Consider the following 20,193-nt stretch of genomic DNA (forward strand, 5'->3'; position numbering starts at 1 on the left):
ATGTTCAATAAGTCCCCATACTAAAAAGGCAGGTGTCATGGACACAATAAACTATAACAGCGTAATACGAACTATGAAATAACTTTTAATATGTTGATCGCTTCCCCAATAGTCTGAAATGGCTCCTTTGGAACCATCACACTCTCCTCGGTCGCAGAAGAGCCGTATATGCACACTAAGTGGGCACACAGAAAGTCATTTAAGAGATTGGTGATTAAAAAAATAAAAATAATTACTCTGTACGAGACAGGACTTCAATGAAGACAGAAAAACAATTATAGGGGCTTCATGATTCAAATCTAGCATTTTTATGGTTTTTATACTGGAGATAAATTACAACAACAAATAGCAGACTCTCTCTGATCCCACCCTCATTTCTCTTTACCTGATCACTGGTCATGGTGCTCCTAACATCCCATGAGCCAGTATGGTGTAGTGGTTAGTGTGGGAGGACTAGGCATGGCAGGAATCAGGGTTAAATCCCTATTTAACCCCACTGAGTGACCTGAAACTATTCAGACACAGAACCATGTTTGTCTGGAATATTGGTAATAAAGGTGCCCCTTTGTATACAGAGATGTAGCTCCATGGGCAGGTGAATGAGGGCACTGCCCCTTCAAATACAAATTTGTCACCCCATGAAATGGTCCCTCAGCCCCCCAAATATCTAGCATATAGAAAATACTGATAATCATTCACACTTAGAACTCCTCTATTTACTTTATTTCTGTCCCCTTGACCTAGCCTTTTACCATGAAAATCATTTATTTCTCAGTGCATAAGGTAGGACTGTACCAACTTTTGTAACTGTAATAGCATGAATAAGTTCCTGTATAGCTCTTTCAGTGAGAACCAATTCACATCACAAGATCCTGCATTCAATTCTGTTCATTTACAGAGAGGAGAATCACTAGAATGTAAGTATACTTTCTGCCTCTTACATGGGGTTTTATGAATGCAAATCAGTGCATTCAAGTTTCTATTATTATTATTATTATTATTATTATTATTATCATCATCATCATCATTATCATTATTATTATTTGTCTTTATAACATCTCGTGTTTTTGTCCTTGGAGGGAGGAAGAGGAAGAAGAATGGAGACACGTTTAACAACTAGCACACATCTGGCAAAGTTATTTGCAAGGTATGGACACTTCCCATTTGGAGAGATTTTTGAAGGCTGAGCTATATAACCTTCTACAAAATGAATGCAAAAAGACTATCATTGAAATCTTTAATTACACTGAAGTCATAGCCCTATATTCTTATTTGCAGTTTAGTTGAGGAGAAATTATAGATTTTTAGGGGGTAATTTTTATGAAATCTATGGGGGGAGAAATGGAAAGCATCAGAAGCGTCATTCTGCATCAGATAATGAGAAATGTATTTTTCCTAACCAGTTTCCAGCCACTGCAAGCTGATGATATGACTGTTTTCTTCTGGCCCATTATCTGAGCACTTGAACCCTGGATAACAATGAGTTCATACAGAAGGAAAGTGCTAAGCTTTAATTGTATGTATTTAGTCACGCAAACAGAAGCAATGGCCTGAGAATGGCTAGTTAGCCAGTGACAGCTTTTAGCTTTAGAGCTGGCTACGGAAAGCTATTACAAATTGTACTGATCTATTCAAGGCCATGGCAGGGGAAAAGCAAACAAAACAAAAAAATTATCACACACCCTTGTGCTTCTCCTTTTAACCCAGTCGCCGCAGTAAGTTTGGCTTTGTTACCTTTCAAATTTATAGATATATAGATGTGACAATCCCACCACCCACTAATTTTGTTCCAGTAAACATCATTAAAAATTTGAAGACACCGAAAGAATGTGCGGTTTGTGTGTGTGTGTGTGTGTGTGTGTGTTTTACAAAAAACATGTCTCCCTGTCAATCAATTCTGCATGTCTGCATGAAACTGATGATCACATCATCATGTTAGTTTGCCTGACTTGCTCAGCACAAAGAAGGTGGGAACATTTTCTCAAGCAGGGATGTCAGCACTTGAAAAATCAATCACCATCTGGGCTCATTTTCCAAAAGGGAGAAAAACAACCCCTGGTTAAGAATACACTAGAACAAATAAGTTGGAAATGTTTGAAAATAAACGGCAGGGTCAACGAAACTTTATAATAAAATTGAAAAGAAGCACTACCACAGCTTCTTCTTTTTAAAAAAGGACAATAACATTACGTATGTATATTGCTCCAGAACCTCAAGTCTACAAATAGATAAATAAAGGACAAATGTTACAGTGCAGCAGCATGCAAGAAAAGCATGAAAACAAGTTTCTTTAACACCTGGGAGGAGGGTCCGTTTCTTGGAGAACGTTTGCAGATATCCTGGCTGGGAAAGCCTTTTGTTTGAAATAAATGATATTCCTTACAATTAGAAAATCACAAGACTGAGGCTTAATTTGGAACATGCAGAATCTGTTCAAGTCTACAAAAAGACATCACAGTTGTATAATGTCCCATAGTTATGATTTGGCAACTTTTGACAAAAAAGAAGTGGAAGCTTTGCTCAGCTTTTCATTCTGCTTAGATGAGTTCCAGTAAAATATGTTGCATGACGTTGGGTTGAATGGATTGTTTTGACTTGATTTGTCTCCATGTGCACCTTCTTAAGCATTTTTAGGGTTCCCCATATTGTCACAATCCTGTCTCTTATGATACTCATATTGTTTTAGGGAGTTCTCATTCTATAAATAATGAGCTGCAGAGGATAAAAGTATTTTTATAAAGCACCAAGTATTAGATGGCGGTGTTGCAAACGCTATCCCGCACAATGAATAACAATTAATCAAATCGTAAAACACTACAAGAACTCACAATACACAAATAGCAGAGGGAAAGATAAATTGATTTTTGCAGCCGCTTTGCTCCTTTTCAGTGGCACAACTGTGTGAAAAATACCAGTTTGAAAAGTGTGCTGAGGCAGCAAAACCATTTAATACTTCACAAACAGTTATCTAAGCCAATGTCCAATAGCTAGACAGTACTGTAATGTGACCTACATACTAACAAAATCATTTTTATACACGAGAAAAGACCAGGTATTTATCCACTTGATAATAGTTAAAACAACTAGCTCAAATGCTTTTGTTGTTGTTGTTGTTATGTGTTGGCTTATAATGTCTGTTTTTAAAATCCAAACCCATGTGACAGAATGGAATTAGGAATTCTCCCAAAGTATCTCTTTGTTTTGGGCAAAACATTGGAAAGTAATGCCTGTGTATCATCTGCTGGTTTCCTTCTATTTTTCTTCTGTTGATCCACTATAAGTTTGTACTTCAATTCAAATATCTCCCATCTGTAACTTCAGTGAGATGCTATAAGCTTTAAACATTTTCTTGTTCCTTTAAACTGTATCTTGGGCATATCCAGCCTAAGTTAAGAACTTTACTCTACTGTGGGAGAGTAATTTAATACTTGTGCTGAAATCAATGGGATTTAAAGTGCTTATCATAAAGAAAATGAATAAATGTTTTAAAAGTGTTTAACTTTGGCAGAGCTGCACCCCCTTTTTAAAGAAATTTAGCCTATTAAAATTTTAGATTACCAAAATACATAAAAGTTGGCTCCCTGTCACAATGAAAGTTTGGGAAAGATTTTAAAATGTAGTTTGATTTTCATAAGTTTAATAATGACAAAAAGCATACTTTGAAAAATACAGAACACTTTCATGTTTTTAAAAAAACCTTTAGTTTTACAAATCTGTCATGGGTACATCTCCTGTCAATGCAGAAATACATTTTTATTCAATCAGAACTGCATTCAAATATTTTGAACCATGTTCCTTTGCTTTCTTTGTTCTTGTTCTTTTCATTTGGGAGTAATACTTGCTTTGGTCATTTGTCTCAAATGAACTCACTTGCTTCTACTCAAAATACAACCATTCCTAAGTAATTCCAATAGTACAGTCATATAAGACCAGTGCCTGGATGTTTTCATAGGTGCGTTACAGACCTCTGGATTGCGACGGTCTCCCGCCGCCACCGCTTGCAACGTCCGGGAGCCACAGCGGCCAAACCGCGCGGCTCCTGGACGCTTCGAGGAAGGAGCGTGGAAATCGTGCTCCTTCCTGGGCCCAGGAAGTGGCACTGCAAAGCACAAGTCGTGCTTCGCGGCGTCACTTCCGCTGCAACACATCTGGACGCTATGCATCCAAGACATCAAAATGGCAGCGGCCGTGTGGAACGGCCGCCATCATTTGTTACGGACAGAGTCCGTAATAGCAGTAAGGGTGTCTAGCAGTAGGGGCGTTCCTGAGGATGTCCGAAATGGCGGTTTGTAACCCGCCATAGATAGAATGAGAGCCACAAAACTAAAGTTCATCCCGACAAGATGGAAGCTTGGTGGATTGCTAGTTCTTGAGTCTGGGAACTGGGTAATCTATATGGCATAGATTGAGTTGAACCCCTTCTGAAGGAGCAGGTAGGGAGTTTGGGGCTATGCCTAGGTCCATCTCTATCACTGGAGACCCAAGTGGGCCCTGTGCTCCCAATTGCTTGGCACCAGCTTTGGCCTTTCTTAGACAGAGATAGCCTAGCCCCTGTAGACCATACATTGGTAACACCCTTATAGACTACTAAGCAAGGTCAAAGACGAAAGTGCAAAGGCAATCTTAACGTTGAATGTAAGGAAAACAAAAATAATGACCCCAGAAGAAATACATAAATTCAACCTAGACAACACAGCCTGTCCAAAAGAGTATCTTGGTAGATGGTATCAAAAGCCAATGAGGTCTTTTTACAGCCATAACTCATCCATCAGGGTGACAAGAGTCAATCCTTCGCCACAATGACTATGAAATAAATTGGGGCAGGGACAGGAGTTCAAGACGGAAAGAAATATGCCTTTTTGGGGAAATGAAAATCTTTTTGCTTTCCTACTTGGAACTGGATACACTATCCCCTTGTCTCTCCCTTTTCATTATAACTGTTAATAACAACCAATCTAAAAGTACAATAGTCAGACAGCAAAACTGTATACAGTATATGGAATGTTTTAGATTTGATATTTAAATTACTATTAGTTAAGAAAAGGTACAAAGAAAAAAATACATTTTCAATCAGACTTTCACATTTCTTTAGATCTTAACCTGACATTAATGAGCAAATACACACTGAGATGAGGAGCGGTCTGTAGGATAAAATGGCTCATATACTATGTTGATAAGTTAAGATGAAAGCAACCCTAGAACAAAGACATTACAGTGTTGTGGAAGTATGTTAAAATTCCAAAATATTTGTATTCGTCAACAAAGCGAGAAATGCCCATGACAAAAATATATAAATAAATACACCTGTCACTTTTTTTTATTTGACTGTTTAACAACTATACTGTATATATTAACACACTAATGTACTATGGTTCCTAGCAGTCATTTACTATAAAAGATGCGTGAACATTATATACATATTTTTACCCATCTTGCCCCTGACGCATGCTTTTAGTTCCCACTGATAATCGACTGCAGCCTAATAGATGCACTGAAGAACAAAGATTAACCTATATAAAGCAGAAGAAAGCACCAAATAGGACAAAGTTATTGGTGATCATCACAGCAATGTTATACAGTATATTGTGTAATACAGTGTACGGCACCCTAAGGATTATGAATTACCTCATTCAGTAAAAGAAGGAAATTCAGTAGAAGCCCTGTTATCCCAAACTTCAGCTATACAGAAAAATGTCCACTATTCTCATTCATCGGTTCTTCCTCCCATTTTCTTCTGCTCCTTCTTTTAGGGCTGCATTCACATATGCCCCTGTTTCTTCAACAATAACGTATTTACACATTTTAGGCACACTTAATCCAATGGGACTTCATAGTACTAAAATGTAAGTCTGTCAAAAAATAGTACTTTGGTTCATGTGAACTTTCCATGTACCCCACTTGCTCTTTTTTAAAATATATAGAATAAACCAGGCTTCTCTAGACCATGATGTATATAGAACTAAATCAAAGGAAGGAACAGTTGTTCTCATATTCTGGAAGATGCTCAGGAACATCCAAGTATTGCTTGAGATGTTTACTACAATGTCTATCTTTGAGAGGTAGGAATAATGTGAAATAGCCCCCCTCAAATCAGGAAGATATATATAAGTCAGGAAGATATATATAAATCAGGAAGATATAGTGAGCTGACTTGAACATAATTAGAAATGGATCTTGAAGGAGTATGATTACCTCGGTGCTTCTGGCACATCTTCTTCTAGTCAAGAAATTAGAAGAAGACTAGGAAATGGGAAGGGAATTTATGAAAGAAGTAGAAAAGATCCTAAAGACTAAAGATATACAACTGAGAACTAAAGTTTGAATAACTGAAGCTACTGTATTCCCTGTTACCATGTATGGATGTGACATCTGGGCAGTGAAGAAAGCAGATAGGAAAAAAATCAATTAATTTGTGATGTGGGACTGGAGAAGATTGCTGAGGATACCGTGGACAACCAAAAAGACAAACAAATGTGTCCTATAACAGATCAAGGTTGAATTTTCCCTGGAAGCCAAGATGAGAAGGTACAGCTCATTAGAAAAGAAAAGAAAGGTAGATGGTAGTAGAAAGTGAGGAAGACTGCATCCCAGATGCATAGACTCTATTAGGGAGGTCACAGGTATGAATTTACAGGACCACAGTAAGAAATCTCTTCCATCTTGGGATCAACTTGAGGGCAGCTAACAACCACAAAACAAAAACCTTGATTTAAATCACCCAGCATGATAACCCTGGTGGCGCAGTGGTTAAATGCCTGTACTGCAGCCATTCACTCGAAACCACAAGGTTGCGAATTCAAGACCAGCAAAAGGGCCCAAGCTCGACTCAGGCTTGCATCCTTTCGAGGTCGCTAAAATGAGTACCCGGACTGTTGGGGGCAAATTAGCTTACTTGCTAATTAGCTTACTTGCTGTTCACCGCTATGATCTTTGGAATAGTGGTATATAAATAAAACAAATTATTATTATTATTATTATTATTATTATTATTATCCCTTCATTTATACCCTGTCTTTCTCTGAGACAGGACTCCAGGCAGCTTACAAAAAAGCACAAAATTGTAACGTTACACATATAGTTAAAACGTACAAAATTAAGGTTAAAACAATATTCATTAACAACAGAATTAAAACTTTTTAAAATCTTTAAAACAAAGATTAAAGACAGTGCATGAATATTATACGTGACTGGAGTATGTGCAAAGCTGTTCCTATAGCATGCACAAGCATGATGCTTGTAACTGATAACCCAGGTTTCCTAGAGTTCACTGGCTCAATGAGTCATGGGAACCAGCCCAATTTGTCAATCATGAATTTGTAAGTCTTATCTGTAGTGCAGTCTACAAGTTCCAAAGGGTTCCTCTGGAAGACAAGAGCTCTCAGCCAAGGGAGCAACAGATTTCAAAGAAAGAAGGGGGCCCGTACAGACAGGCCAAAATAAAGCTGCTTTGGGTCACTTTGGAGGTATGCTGTTTAAATGATGCATGCCTCCTAAGAGGCCGGGAGCTTCACCAAAGCCATGCAACTGGAGCGTGGCTTTGACACAGCTTCCAGACTCTTTGAATGCATGCATCATTTAAGCAGCAAAGTGACCCGAAGGAGCTTTATTTTGGCCTGTCTGTATGGGGCCAAGGATAAGCAGGGATAGTGGTCCCAACAATTTTAATATAATTATAATATGACTGACTCCAATGAAACAAAATGCTCCCAGAACCAAGTGCGAGTAGGAATACGAATGTATTCAATAAGCAGTATCATTCTGCATGAGGCAAAAACCCTTCAAAAACCTATTTGACATATATTATCTGCTAGTGATTCTACAAGGGAATGTAATCCCTGCCTCTGAGATGCAACAAGAAGTAAGGAGTCAGAGCTCAGGGCTGCATTGATTAAGATGTATTTCTTCCTGGCCCAGTCAAGATATACACTGAAGAGAGGCAAGGAATCATTCCTGTAATGATCCAAGCCACAACAGGGAAGGAACCTGTTGGTGTATGATATACACAACATTGGCTTTCAGTGTACTTTTTCTGATATTGCTTGTTTGATAGATCCTAACACTTACTTATGCTATGTCTGAGCCATTACTCTCTCTGTTTTGTTTCTTCTTTGGAAATGGTGTTGGTATTAAGGGAGGACTTCAGTTACAAAGGCCTTAAGTGAGGAATAAAGAAGGGATGTTCAGCCAAAAGTACATGTGAATCCCATTTCTATCTTTTTTTCCACTCTGAATGAGCGCAGCTTTTGACACAGAATGTGTCAGCCACTGTAATCAAATTTAAAGAAGCAAAGGATGCTATATATTCACTGCTTCATGAGAGATTAGGAGGGAAAGGAATACAGTGGTGCCTCGGGTTACGAAATTAATTCGTTCCGCGGCCGCTTTCGTAACCCGAAAAGCCTTCGTAAGCCGAATTGCCATAGGCGCTAATGGGGAAAAGCCGCGATTCCGTGCGAAAAAGCCGAAAAAAGCACCAAAAGTTTTTTCGTAACCCGAAAAAACATTTGTAACCCGAAACAATGATTCCCTATGGGATTTTTTCGTATCCCGAAAATTTCGTAACCTGGGTATTTCGTATCCCGAGGTACCACTGTATTCAAAATATAACCACAAGGTCTGTAAAATTCATTGTAGCTTAGCACAGAATCCTGGAATTCAGCTCTGATTGACCCGGGAAGAAAATGGTGCTGGCAGTGATGCTTTCTCAATGACATGGTGCGTGTGTCTAATTGACACCTATCTATCTATGGCACTTCTGAATCGATGTCTTAACTAAATATGGTGGGAATCTCAGAAATATCTTGCTCTTTTAAGTAATAAAAGTTGAAAATTGGAAAAGGGGAAATGGTGAAGGCTTGTTCTGCCTCCCTTATAATTGCTACAAAAATGATTTACATAAAAGAATGAGTGATGCTGACACACCATCAATCCTGCTGCTTCCCCTTTTAAGCCTCACGCAAGCTCAGTTTGCCAGATTCAAATGACCCATGATGACATGCTATAACCAAGAAGCCATGAAAGTTGTCATTATGTAAAGAACTCCAGAAAGAAAATCAGATGTTATTTTTAAAATAAAATCATTAATAATAATAATAATAATAATAATAATAATAATAATAGTTTTTATTTGTATCTTCCCGCCTCTCCCAATGGATCGAGGCAGGATCACAACAGAGTTAAAACACTTGTAATATTACAACATGAATTACAATTAAAACCACAGCTAAAAACATAAACCATCAATCATCAATCAATCACGGGATCAATCACAGGGTCAGGTGATCTCGGTCCGTGCCAATGGTCTTCATAAAAGGTCAGGAGGATATGCATGGCGGAAGAGCTCTGTCTTTACCACCTTCTTGAAAATCTCCAAGGATGTAACAAGGCAAGTCTCCTCTGGGAGTCCGCTCCATAGTCTAGAAGCAGCTATACTGAAAGCTTTTTGGGAAGTGGAAACATGTTTGGATGATGATTAAAGTGTTTATGTGAATATTTAGGGCAAACATAGCTTTAACAAATGAAGAAAGATGTAACCAGTATGTGGTGTTGCCTGGTTAAGCACACTGGAATACCACTGATGTGGATTAATTCATTGACTCTGACTCACTTCAGTAGTTCTTTGTGTCTATAAATGGAACCATTTCATCTGAAGATCCCTTTGACTGGATTAAACCAAAATCCTAAATGCTGGGACTGGCTCAAGGCTATTGGCAATGATATGACTTCAAGTTGTGCTTTCCTACCCACGGTCCCTAAAATCAACTATGAACTATGGATGCCGGCCATAAAAGCCTCCGAATTCATATAAACTCAGTGTTTTGCTTCCATCTCTCTCCTTTACTCATGCATAAACATATGCACACACATTCACAGTGTACACTGAAAATTTTCAAAGTATTTCTGAAGACAGCTTATGAATGTACAACTATAACTACAATCAGGGACTCTGCTTTGCTGAAATACACAAAGAGAGCACACAAGTACAATCACTATACAAAAGTGCTTGTACACTGACACACTTGCTACATCAGCATGGGGAGCATCAACTTACTAGACACTGTTGGACTGAAAGTCTCAGCAGTGCTAGCCAACTGAAGGATGCTGAGGGCTGCAGCCCGACAACATTTGGAGGTTAACAAAAGAAACAAGACACTTTAAGGGTTGTGTTTGTACCTGTCCTTGACAAAAATATTTCATAAGTACTAGTTTCCATCTCTAGGCACTTCAGTATGATAAGTGACATCTTTTTGCTAGCATTTCTCTTCACTGTAGCTTAAAATTTCACACACCTTTGTTTATTTACTATATAATATATTATATTTCAATGTACTTTGTAACGGTTTTTTTAACCCATTTTCTTCAATACTGGCATATGTCAATCAAAATGTAAGACATCCAATTAAGAAGTGTGTTATTTCTTTGTTGCCTTTCAGCCCCAAAAAGATCCCTAAATTAAATAAATTAACCCAAATTGGGTGATCAAGTTGAGGGAGGAAAAACATTTGACGGAGGATCCACAGTTAGTTGAATGGACTTTCAAGATGCAGATCATGTGCAGGATTCAACCGTGAGTTGTTCATGCGTGTAACCTTTGGAATTATTGAATGTGTAATGCAGGGATTGTAACAAGCCTCTTTTGCAAGCTGCCCTGGGCTTGTTCTCTGAGCCACATCGCGCACTAAGTTTAAACAAAACTGCTCCCAAGTTTCCTAAATGGTTTAATAAAACATATACTGACTGTAATATTCAGTTTATAGTAGAAAACTATCGCCCCTTGGTTTGAAAAATGACCTCCAGTTGGCAATTTTACTCTCAGCTTCATAGATTATAGTCCACTGTTGGTCATTTACTCAGTCCACAGAGCAATACTTTTCCATAACAAGCTCAAACGGCAATCAGTATTTGTAGGCTGCTCCACAAGCTGAGGATAATGCACCGCAACACATTCTATTATGCAGCTAAACAAAAGGAATAACAACCTGGTGACACTGACACAGAGAGAAAAGGAATGCTTATTCCCTTAATGCTGAGACATCCAGCGGGGGAAAATACATTTCTTTGTATTTTTTGGAGATTTCTGTTGCCTTTAATGTGTTCAACGCAATATAAAAAATCTCTAATTCGATTCCTTTTTCACTAATGACATTTGCCTTTGTATCATCTTAAGTCTATTCTTATGCACTATAGCAAAAGCTAGATCCTATTAGAGCTGATCAAATTTAAGGAAATTAGTAAGATACCCTAAAGTTATAAAATCTCGATTGTAATAATGGATTCAGGGCTCAGTGTTCAAAAGGCACTTTCAGAGACAACTCAACTGCCCTTGGGAAGGGGGAAAAAACACGTTTTGTATGGTATTTAAGAGCCTGTGACTGATGTTTTAGATCTGTTCCTATACTTCCGCATGCTTATCCATATCAGAATCTGTTTCTGAAAAATCAGGATCGTGTTTAAGGGATATTTGCACTGTGGCTAATTTCCCAATTTATGTATCTAGAAGATCTCCGTTCTATTTCCTACTGCACTTTGGAAAGTCTTGCACATGCAAAGCCCACGAACTATGAAGCTACAAACAGAGTTGGAAATTAACATGTTTAAAATAATGTTGCTAGGATGAGGAAGTGACAAAGCTGTAACAGCTTTGCTTTGCCTAGTCATAGTAATAATGCTACTTTTTGTGTAATGAATAATTGTTACTTTGTACTCCTAAAACATAGTATGGGGATGATATGGAGCACATATGGTTTATAGTTTATTTTTGTTTTTAAAAAATGAAATAATAAAATCAAATAAATATAAAGAAACTCAAATATAAAATTAGTCCTATAGAAATTGGTAACAATCTGCTTTTAATGTGTAATAAGTTTTGTCTAACAGACCTGAACTGTCTCAATTTGATGGGGATAATCCTGATTAATCCTCTGTTGTTCCACTTTTCCAGGTACTTTTAAAATGTCCTGGTTTTAATCTGTTGTTGTTGTTGTTGTTGTTGTTGTTGTTGTTGTGTGCCTTCATGTCATTTCTGACTTACTACAACCCTAATGTGAACTTATCGCAGGGTTTTCTTGACAAGATTTGTTTGTGGGGTAGTGATTGTCATTGCCTTATTCTAGGGCTGAGAGAATGTAGCTTCCTTAAGGTCATCCTGTGGGTCTCCATGGCCAAGCAGGAATTTGAACGCTCGTTTCCAGAGTTGTAGTCCAATGCTCAAACCACTATACAGTGTTGGTGCTATCTACTACTACTACTACTTCTTTCTTCCTTTACCCTCAGACAGAGTTCAAAGTGAAAAAGTAGTGGGGGGGGGAAAGAGATAAGGGAATCTTGCCCTTCTCACTAGGCTCAAGCAAAAGCAAACTGCTGCAGCCTCTCCTAGCTTGTGTGTTCTTCCTTATTAACAACTTTTGTCATCTTGACCACACTTTGGCCACATGTGTCACAGTTTTCAGATGTGGAATTATGGAGAGGAAGTAGATCTTCTTCTCTAACACAATGGGCAGGCAGACTGGGGCCTTCAAGAAGACATAGAATTTGACTTCTGTTCAGTAGTACCTACCATGCATATGGTCATTCTTTGTCCATCAGACCACAAACAGCACATACAATCCACTCAATACCTCACTGAATATCCCACTGTTGATGACAGGGAAGAAGATAACTGGTGAGTGTTATCCCTGCAAGATTTTTATGGTATGGAGTTCGAATATGGAGCCACGTTTTAGAAAGTAATATTCCAAGGTGACTTGCCATGTTCAACAACCATTATGGCTTTAACTTCTAAATATTAACTTGTTTGGTTTTGCAAAAGGAACTAAAAAGGATTTTTTTAAAAACCCTAAATTCTGCATACTGGAGGTCTGCAGTACAAACCTTCTACACAATGCAATGAGGACGCACTATTTTAGTTTTTAAAGTAACCTGAAAGCTTCTGTCACTTTACAAAAGCTAAATTGTCTTATGTTATTGTAACAGTGAAATGGTAGCTCAAACTTTGCTATCACAGCAAATAATTCAATCCAAGTAGCGGGTTATTTGTAACAAATTATTTCTCAACACAGCCTTTCTCCCTGTGTACTCTCCAAGGCTGGGATGGAGGAGAGTGATTTCAAGAAGTAAGAAAGTGAGAAGGAAATGCCATCTCTATGTGCTTTCTTTCCTTTGCAGACTCTGCTTCTCCCCAGGAACTGATCTCTCCTGACAAGAGAAGAGAGGGATGCTCCCTTCTCCATCCCAATAGTGAGAACCTCTAGATGTCCAGACTGCCCTGGACCCCTTTTTTCAAAGGGATCTCAGGGCACACAGGAGAGGTCTAAACCTCCCCATCTTTGCATGCTGAGATGGAAGCAAGGGTTGACAAGTTCAAGTGTGAATCTGTGTATATACATGTATACTGTACATGGGATAAATCTATGTTTATGTGTCTGTGTGAGTTAGCACACAGGGATTATATATGTTTGGGAGCAGCAAGGGAAAGACTGTGTGGGGGTATATATGTGTTTGTGTGCATGCATGCCCCTGATCTAGCATCCACCATCTTGTGGTGCTCTGGGACTACAAGATGGGACAAGAAGTTGTTCATTCTTTGCTCTCCACTGAGTAGCATTTTGAGACACAGGTCCTTCCTACCTGGAAATGCAATGAACAGATTTCAAGATCCTCTGTTGCAAAAATGGCTGGTCTCTAACGGAGCTATGGTCCTCACTATGCACCTCCTTGTCATTTCAGTGCTCATATGATGCTCTTTCAGTGTGTAGTGTGCGGTACAGATCACAGGAGTAATCTAGCCTCTTTGTTACAGAAATAGATCAGGAAGATCAAAGATAAACTAAGGCCTGTTAACAGACTGCCAAAATAAAGCTGCTTCGGGTCTCTTTGGAGGTATGCTGTTTAAATGATGCATGGGTCTTAAGAATCCGGAAGCTGCACCAAAGCTGCACTCTGGTTCTTAGGAATGGAGTGTGGCTTTGGTGCGACCTCCGGACTCTTAGGACCCATGCATCATTTAAACAGCATACCTCCAAAGAGACCCGAAGCAACTTTATTTTGGCAGTCTGTAACAGGCCTAAGAGAGCCTATCTAGATAATGGTGTGAAAGGTACAGATTAGAAAGCAAACCAGTACATTTGCTCACACTGCTCATATTGTAGACAGTTTTATTGTGGCATGAAGGACTCTATCGGTGGTGTTCTGCCAGAAACACCATAACCCCCAACTTAACTCATTTGCCTTGAATGTCTCAACTGAGTTCCTTTTCTTAAGTCATTTTAACAGTTTGAGATACAGAATGATTCAATACTTCTAGCAAAAGAAGATGACCCTTTATGTGAAAATTCAGCACTGGATTTACATGCTTGTCTCATTCATACTATTGGGCAAATTAGATGATACAATTTTATGATTTAGGAAAAGAGCCTTTTAGTTTGAGAAGTAGCAATTTCCTTTTTAAAAAACATCTTTCATTTTCAAAGCAATAAAAAGTGGCATATATGTCCCATACCATAATGGATTAATTAAGGAATATTATGTTTATCCTAAGTCCTGACCGAGTTGTACATCTTCATAACTCACTCATAAAAATTAATACATTTTCCAACACTCCATAATGATATATCACCTATTTTTCCCCATACCTGTTCAGAATAAATTGTTCCACACTGGATTATTCTAAAGCACAGCAAGGAGTATTAAAAATTACACTGTTGTTTTCAAAATTTACAGAACAATGCACCAAAATACTCCTCACTGAATATCTGAAGTGTCATGTTACTACTATTGTCACATCTTTTTTCCCCCAGAACTAATGCAATGCACACATATACCTTCCCCATCCCACATCTAGCTTCTTCACCTTTGTCACAATCTTTTCTTTTTAAAGCATGTCTTTATTAGTCGCACAGAAATATTAATGCAGTGCATCTCATAAAACACTCAAATTTCCAAACTGACAGACAAAAAAATCCTCAAAATAATAATGTACAGATGTTCCTTATTTAAATTAGCTGTTGGCATTTAATGCTGCCAATCTCATATGTGATCAAGTTTGCAAATTTCCCAGGTATTTTACAGCAGATTGTTTACCTTCAACCTCAATTATTATTCCAGATAACTGAAATAGGCAATCATTCAATAAATAACAAATGTTAGGGGTCTGAGGCTATCTAAGGGCTCCAACTGGCTAGTTTTATTTTTCTTATCCAATAACACTATCTTTCTCTTCTGCTGTTAATATTGGCTCTTTCCTTTTGTACTTTAATCTAAAATGCTGCCTCAAAAGCAATTTGCCTTTAGTGATCACGTGCAAATTTAATCCCATCCTTGAATATCAAGCAGAAATCTTCTTCTCATATCTAAGTAGTCAGAATTGCTAACAACCCATACAAGCATGTGCGATATGTTTACAGCGCATGTTTCTCTTGATTCTGATCCAAGTGAGAACAGGAGGCTGGATTATCAAAGGATATATCCTTGCCTAAAATGCTTCCCTATATTATGCTGGGTGGAAGTATGCAACAAGGCAAGACTTTTGAACTGCTCAAAATGAGTGCCATTTTAAAAAAGCTTAGAAGATCAAGTGTGATACACAAGTTTCCTGCAATTTTGATAGTCCTCTAAGGCCTCGTTTCCACTTACCTCTTGATTGACTTCCTGCACTGATTCCTGAAACCGGTTCAGCAAACAGTGTGGTTCCCACTATGTTTGCACCGGTTTCAAAAATCAGTGTAGGAAACGACAGCCGCCATCTCTCTCTTCGTCCTTCCTGGCTAGACCGAGGGTGGAGGAGAGACCGGGGCGGAAAGAAAGAGTTGTATTTATGCTATGGGTTTTTTTTTTCTCTATCCAGAGGTGTACCTTGTGTTGTATACTTTCAAGCCAGGGCTGTACCTCGTGTTGTTGTATACTTTCAAATCATTTCGGACTTACAGCAACCCTATCACAGGGTTTTCTTGTTATGTTTCTTCAGAGAGGTGTTTACCATTACCATCCTCTGAGGCTGAGGGAGTGTGGCATGCCCAAGATTTACATGGCCATACAGGAATTTAAACCCTAGGCCATAGAGTCATACTCCAGTGCTCAAACCATTACACTATACCACAGCAGTTTCTTAGTGTATCCAAGTCTTTATTCTGTCAAGATCATAGGAAATACTTCTATATTTTTAGTATTAGGTAACCGTCCTGGTTTAGTGTTATCTGAAAACTCAACCCTATTATACCAGCATCTGAATTACTTATTAAAAATGTTGAACAACACTAGGCCCAAGAGAGACGTCTGCAATACTTGGTAATTTCTAACCTGTGTGTCATAGTGGTTTGAGTGCTGGACTCGGGGTCTGGAGACAAGGGTTCAAATCCCCACACCGCCATGGAGACCTATTAGGTGACCTTGGGCATGTCATACTCTTTTACCCCCAGAGGAAGGCAATGGCAATCCACCTCTGAATAAATCTTGCCAAGAAATCCCCATGATTTCACCTTAGGGTCGCCATATGTTGGAAATGATTTGAAGGTACACAACAACAACAACAAAGAAGTCACACAATGTTGCTTGCAAGGTGGGAATAACTATACCTATTGAATTTGTCCAGCTTAAGTGAGGGAATAATTTAATTTCACTTTTTGCAAAGAGTTTATCAAAATGTGCAAATTTCTTCATATTTCTGATAAAAAGAACTTGTGGCTTAAAAATTCTGAAAATGAGAGAAAGCAAAACTGGTTTATTTAATCATCACATTGCTTGTTTAACAGAAACAGAGAGAAGGCAGAAGAGAGGCAGCTAGTTGAATTAGCAAAATCCAAAATAATTTTGAGACACCTTACATCTTTTTCACTTTATCACTTGTCCTCAAAAATGCATCTAACACAAGAGCTATGTCGACAGGCTACCTTAACAATAAGATATTCACAATAGTATATCAATTTATTTTCTTTAAAATGACAGTTGAACAAAAATAGCTTTCATCATCTATAACATGTAGCCAACAATCTCTCCCTACAATTCGAATTATTACTTTTCTGTGTCTGTTATGTAGAAGAAGTGACCCAGAAAGCAAAAAGGCTAAGAACCCACATTTGCTTGGCTTATTCTGTTGCCAGAAGTTCGCAAACAACTCAGTTGGTGTATCACATAGCAACCACTTCATGCCTATTGTTAAAATACAGCTGTTACTGAATAGTCTTCCCGTTCACAAATTAAAAAGCAGAGCTATGATGAGTCTTTTGCATTTTAAAAGAATCTATGTTTGATCCTTCTCATTCTGACCCTGAGCAGGTTTGACATAACCAGTTATTCATGGGAAGGTGGGATAACACTTGTGAAAGATCTGTTAAGATTGGGTTGTAACTTCACATTAACAGGTAACTTCACATTAGCAACTAATTATTATCCCACATGTGAAATATAGAGTGAACTGAGAAGGGGAAAAAATCAATTTTGAATACTCTAAAATAGTGTTACAGACTTTGTGAAAGCCAGCATAGTGGTGTGGTTTGAGTGCTGGACTACAACTCTAGAGATCAAGATTAGATTCCCTGCTCAAGCATAAAAACCCAGCAGTTGCCCCAATTGTAGGCGACATCCTAGACTACATAGAATCATAGAATTATAGGGTTATAAGAGACCACTAGGACCATCTAGTCCAACCCCCTTCCATGCAGGAAATCATGATCAAACATCCCTGACAGATGACCATCCAGACTCTGTTTGAAGGCCTCCATGGAAGGAGCTCCCACCATGCTCCAAGGGAGTGTGTTCCACTGTCAAACAGTTCTTACAGAAATATTTCTTATATTTTAGTGTTTCATTTGAAAATTTCTCATTTATCATCCATTATGTTCCATTACATGTCAAGGAGGAAACATTGATCAGCTGAAGCTTCTCTCTATGATTCTCATACAAGGTTGCATACTTCTTGTTCAACACCATCCTTTTGTTTGATGTGTTGTAGTTTAACAAGGAGGAACATCCGATTATCTGCTTAGCTAACAAAGTATTACCTCACAGAGGTAATACAGAAAGAAAACGATACCTATAATAGGGCAAGTGTCTAAGTGGAAGCAAGAATGGAAAATCTAATGCCTATGTTTTTTCCAAAGCACTTCTATGGAAGGATAACATCATCCTAATAAGAATATTTTCTGCTGTTCCCATCCACCTTTTGTGAAAGCAGGGCACTGTGAGAGGCAGTTCTCCCCAACTCAAGCAACTGAAGTAGCTGAGGGTCTGGAAAGTACAGAATGCATATAGGAACCCAGAAGTGGATAGGTTTTTCTGTCGAGAAGCTTGTAAGTAGACAGATGCATCTGAATGTGTCCAACCATGATAACAGAAAGAACAAGGACAGGTTTTCTTTTTAAAAAAAGAAAAGAAAAGAAAATCCTATATCCATACTCTGATATTATTAACTATAACCCTGAAGTTTACACAGTTAAGGAGCTTTTTTGAAAACATGTAAACACACTTATATTCCTAATAATTCTCAAAGCATTTTCAGCAAGACAAGTACGTTAAGTACCCTTTCCTCAATGGTTCTCACAATAACCCAATAAGACATATCAATATTGTTGATGCTATCATACTAAATAGAACTCAAGTCTCCCATCTGTATACTGACCAGACTCATACTTGCTTTGTTTTAGCAAGATTGCTTCACCATGAACTTCCAGATGCATATCCTATATTCCTTTACTGTGTATGGAAGGCTGTACTTGAGGCAGATGGTGGCCTTCTCATAGTCGTCCAGTGAATGCATGGCTATGAAGAGATTTCAGCCCAGACATGCCAGCTCAAAATGCAGTACTCTATGAGCCAAACTAATTCACGCTGTTCTGCTAAACGTATTAAACTGATGAGAGAAATACACTTGCTGCAATCTACAGCCATCACATATCCTTCACGCACATAAACTACACGGCTCATTGTGAGATACACGTATCTATTCACTGCAATAAACCTGCACCTATAGGTTTGCACTCTTTATACCATGTTCTCATAGTGTCTCTATGCAATGCTCAAATAATGTTCCATTTGTTTTAAGACAGGCTTATAACCATCCCAATGTTTTAGATGAAAATTATAGTGATTGGCTTAACTTTCTTCCTCACTTTTAGTTTGCCCTCTGATTCATTTCACTTTCTATCCCATGCATTGCAAATACCACCTCAATAAACTCACCAATCTTTTAAAGTTCTGTTTGTGAAGAACATGCATGCAGTATCCTGGTTCCTAAATAAACTCCATCTTTTGGAAGACCTAACAAATACAGGCAGCATATTCTGGCTAAAGAGAAACACAGTACACTAGATTTCTGCAACTTTGCTGATGAACCCAATATCTTATAGAATAAAACCAAATTCCTTACCTATATTTTCCTCCTTATATGCAGTACTGATATTTCTACATTAAAAAAATTAGACATATCATTCCAGATAGCCATCTTCTGTATAATGAGGCTCTACTTCTGGAAGGGTGTTTCAGTAACTGGCAGTTCCTGGACCAAATCTAACCAGAATGAGCCAACTTACTGACCTATAAATCATAAAATCTGTTTGCCAGTGACGCTGGCCACAGAAAGCTTTGGAATCAAAGACTATTGACATTCAGTTGTATAACCAAATGTGGCAGATCTTCTGTTAATTATAGGTGGGTTTTGGGAGGAGGGGAATAGCAAATTTAATGAATGTTCATATCCACAATAATAAAGTTACAGATAATACCCCTATCGTCAACAGTATACTTTATTAAAACAAATGAGGGAGACATAACTTAAATTAGAACAGGGGGAAAAAATGAAGAATAGAAATCTTTGGTGTAGTACATAACTATTGGGAAGAAAAGAAGGATCTGATCATTAAATTACAGCCCCCATCCTTGGGTCTCTATAGAAATCTGAGTCTGCCCTTTTCACTCAGGTAAGCATGAAGATAGGGAATAAAAAAGAAAAAAGAGAGAGAAATATGAGAATGCAATGAAGGAGCAGGTAAGCTTGACAGCAAGGCATGGAGTCAAATTTCCAAGTCACCCTACATGTTCTTTGGGGCCAATACTGTTGTTCTTAGACCTTTCCGCCAAGGCAACCCACATGCCATTAAATTTGCAAAAGGCATCCTCATGCTTACATCTCCTTCTCTCAACATGCCACTTCTAGACTTGCCTGAGCCAGTCATTAATGTTATATAGAGAACAGTATTTCCAAGT

General features: G+C 38.2%; 1 protein-coding gene across 6 annotated transcripts in view; it reads right to left on the reverse strand.

The window, feature by feature from the left end:
- Positions 1 to 20,193, reverse strand: part of ZNF536 (zinc finger protein 536) — a 476,434-nt gene that overhangs the window by 351,647 nt on the left and 104,594 nt on the right. Inside the window, exon 1 of one of the 6 annotated variants that reach the window (XM_042438486.1) lies at positions 1,401 to 1,449. The exons of the other annotated variants lie outside the window; for them this stretch is intronic. The gene's annotated coding sequence lies outside the window, so the exon portion shown is untranslated. Of the gene's footprint in view, positions 1 to 1,400; positions 1,450 to 20,193 lie in introns of those variants that run through there. 6 annotated transcript variants of the gene reach the window in all.

Source organism: Sceloporus undulatus, chromosome 8 (assembly GCF_019175285.1).
Source record: "Sceloporus undulatus isolate JIND9_A2432 ecotype Alabama chromosome 8, SceUnd_v1.1, whole genome shotgun sequence".
Classification (NCBI taxonomy): domain Eukaryota; kingdom Metazoa; phylum Chordata; class Lepidosauria; order Squamata; family Phrynosomatidae; genus Sceloporus; species Sceloporus undulatus.